This window comes from Propithecus coquereli, unplaced genomic scaffold, assembly GCF_000956105.1.
Source record: "Propithecus coquereli isolate 6110/MARCELLA unplaced genomic scaffold, Pcoq_1.0 Scaffold942, whole genome shotgun sequence".
Lineage (NCBI taxonomy): Eukaryota > Metazoa > Chordata > Mammalia > Primates > Indriidae > Propithecus > Propithecus coquereli.
Genome location: NW_012155752.1, coordinates 51,101 through 54,780, shown reverse-complemented (window position 1 = coordinate 54,780; position 3,680 = coordinate 51,101).

The window sequence follows — 3,680 nt, the reverse complement described above, 5'->3', positions numbered from 1 at the left end:
TATGCTTTGTCAAGATAATCCCTGTGTTGTCTCTTTAGGTTTTTTGACTACCTGGAAAGACTAAACTTTTACACCCATGTAACTTCCTGTGTTGCCTTTAAAGTCTTGGGATGACTCTATCACTGTTGGTTAAATAAATGACCATTATTTTAAAGTGACTCGTGATTCTATTTTGAACAAATGTTTTAAACCTTACCTATTTGTCAAAATTTCCAAAAACAAAAGTCTAAATTTGGCCCTTTTGACCTCACACTAGCTTTTTAATATGAAAGTTCAACAAAGACATTTCAAGCTTATTTGTTAAGTTAAAACCATACAGGAAGCATTGTGAAATATGAAATGATGTTTAACTTTCTTTGGGCTATATTTGTATAAATATATTATGAATATCTGCCTCTAAAGTGGTATGAGATTCCTAAAATTCTGCTACGTCTTGGTATATGTTACCAATAATAATTCTAATTATGTGATAAATTGTTGTATGCCACAATATAACCAAATCTCCTTTGTGTCTTTAACCACGGCCATTGTAAGAATTTTATGATTAACAGACAATTATTCTTTTGCTTTCATTCTTCTCAAACAACCTTTTATAATCAACGATGGTGTAAACTTTCCTTTTGAAAAAATAACTCATGGAAAGAACTAAAATATTTTTTATGACTTTTTATTTTAAACATTACGGGTTTTTTTTGTTTTGTTTTCCAGAATGAAGACAAATATTAGGTAAATAACAAAGTTTACCTGATACCTCCAGAATTTAAAAAATGTTCTATCCCACCAGCCCCAACCTGTTCTGTATTGCGAAAACTCTGCTGCTAAAACTGCAAACATCCTCCCTCTAGGCCCAGGGACTGTAGTGGCAGAGGAGGGGACACAACATTGCAAGGGCCCATTTCGAGGGATGGAGTCAGTTCACACCATCTAGATCAAGGACGGACACACAATTGCCTAAATAGCTGCCAAAATGAGAGACTGGGCCTTTTCAGGCCACGTGGTCCAGACACCCATCCCAACCATAAATAATTTCCTGCTTCCCGTAAACTTCAACAAAAATTACAAGAGAGGATATCAAGATATCTAATGAGAGTAACAGGTACAGATGTTCCCAATTATGGGGTTTATGCAAATAGACACATAATAAGAAATTTATTGGCCATCTAAAGACAAGTTATGAAAGTGACTGCAAAAATACATTGCTGTACAACGAAAGTCTATAAATTCCTTAGCTTCTGTGGTTGACCGTGATTATGTGTTATGTAACAGGTGGCTATAAGGCTGTAGGTAAACCCAAGAGGACCATAACTCACTGCTTATAGGTAAGTTAATTTTGTAACTTGCTTTGGACTTTGGGGTTTTACTCTTATGTCACCAAAAATGTTTCAAAATGTTGATGATGTCTGTCCACCTCCATTCCCGCTTGGCCTAGAACGTTGAATTGGCTGTAAGGCTTTTGGTTCCAAGTCCCTTGGTCACCGAGGACCAGGGCAGGCAGCCACACCACCCCGGCAACGACGGGACAAAGTAAAAGTTTGGCCATTGCTGCCTCTGGCAGATGTTGGCTAAAAGGGGGATGCTGTGGATTAAAATAAAATCTTAAGCCCCCCAGGTGACTGAATGGACCTCCTCTTGGCTAAGGGGACTCCAGAAATCTTAAAGCTGAGTTGCAGCCATGAGCAGAAGGCAGGTCAGACATGCCTAGTCATGCCCGTCCCTTCTGGAGTTACTCTTTGTAACGATCAGACACTAAATCACATTCCCCTAGTTTATTTTATTGGAGTTTTATGCAATGTATTAATAAATCACTGACAGGCCAAAGGCCATGTAAGATAAAGGTTAAACCACACCTGCAGGTCATCAATCTACGTAACAGGTCGCTCGACTCTCAGTGTATGTCCAGTGCTCGGCTCTGATTAAGAAACAGACTTCCTTATCCTACACACTCCAAGCCTTCAGACAAATCAGTAAGCCCCCACTTTGAGATCTCTTGCCTTTTCAGGCCAAGCCAGCGTACACCTTGCATGGAATGATTTATGATCTGTCCTTTCTCCCCAAAATGTATAAAACCAAACTGTAACCCAACCACAGCAGGATCACGTGCTCGAGGCTTCTTGGGCGTCGCTCTCTGGGTCAGGGTCACACATACTTGGCTTAGAATAAGCCTCTTTAAATTATTTTACAGAGTTTGGGCTCTTTTCCATCGACAGAACCAATGTTTATTTTTTACTATATCACAGGGAGGTGCACCACTGATGTCAAACTGTCTGGCTTGGATCACCAGGACAACAGAGATGGGGTAGAAGTTGACCAAGAAGAGAGGCGGGGTGTCCAGTTTGAGCAGAAGACCCTGGACACTTACATTGCTTGAGGGAAACCACTCTCCAACACACCCAGCTGCAAATTACCCATATTCTCAGAAGCCTTCCGGCTGCCGTTGTCTCAGGGCTGAGTCCTGGAGTCCCACTCTGGGCCCCCCCAGCTCCTGTCCTCCCTTTGACCCTGCCTCCATCGCAAGGGGCTGGAGGCTTCCAAATTCAGCATGGTCTCCCCCAAGACTGGGAGCGCCTCACTCTCCCCAGGGACTGGGCCTCTTTGGACAGGAAGTGGCAGCAGGGGGCCCTTTCTGTGTGCTGGAGGAGGGAGTGGGGCTGCAGGTCCCTGAAGGTCCCTTGAGGCCACTCCCGGCCTCTCCAGACCCAGATTCCAGCCCTTCCAGGTTGGCTTCCTGGAGAGGCCCATGGGAATGTCGTGCTGGGAAGGCCACAGCAGTTTAAAGCACACGGCATCTGAACCAGGAGGCCCTTGGTCTGGCCTCTGACTACACCTGCAGGCTGCAGGCTCCCCCTGAGAGCATCAGACGGGGGTGCTTTCTTGCCTTCTCCATCTGGCCGGTGGAGAGGGATGGGAGTGAGAGGGTACGAGGGCAGAATCAGAGAGCTGGGGTGCGGGGCCAGGGAGAAGAGGGAAAGAGAGGGAGTCCTTAGCCGCAGGTGGCTGGCTGGGGTCTTCTCTGTTTGCCCATCTGGTTCCTGGTGGTTCGGCCAGCCCAGGTGCACACTGCGGCTTATAGGTAATCTGTTTCCAACCTGACGCGATTCTGGCCCTCGGGGGACATTTCGCCACGTCTGGAGACACTTTGGTTGTCATGACTTGGGGTGTGTTTCTTCTGGCATCTCCTGGTTTGAGGCCAGGGATGCTGCTAAACGTCAGACAACGCACAGGGCAGACCCCGCCGTAATGACCCGGCCCCAAACGTCACTGGTGCCGAGGTCGAGAAGCCCTGTTCCAGGTGTGTTTTGCCTTCGCTGTCGTGTCCCTGCTAACCCGCGTGGGAAGACATGGGGAAGGTGGGTGGAGCTGGGCGGGTTCCCGAGCTGTGAGGTGTTTGCTCAGCACGTGTGTGGGGGCCATCCTCAGTGAGACCAGAGTGGACACAGTTCTGTCGCCTGTCAGAGGAGATGGGGGAGCCCAGCCCCGAGAGCCCTGGGTGCTCTCCCCAGCAGGAGGTGGGAAGGCAGACCGCAGGGGTGAGGCAGGGGCTTGGGGAGAGGGTGACAGTTGGATCGGCCCCTGGGGGAACTGTCATGACATTACCAGAGGTCCTCAGGGCCCTGCTGGAGGCAGAGCCCCCTAGAATGGGGCCAGTCAGTGACATCTGGTACTGAGGGATGCAAAGAAAC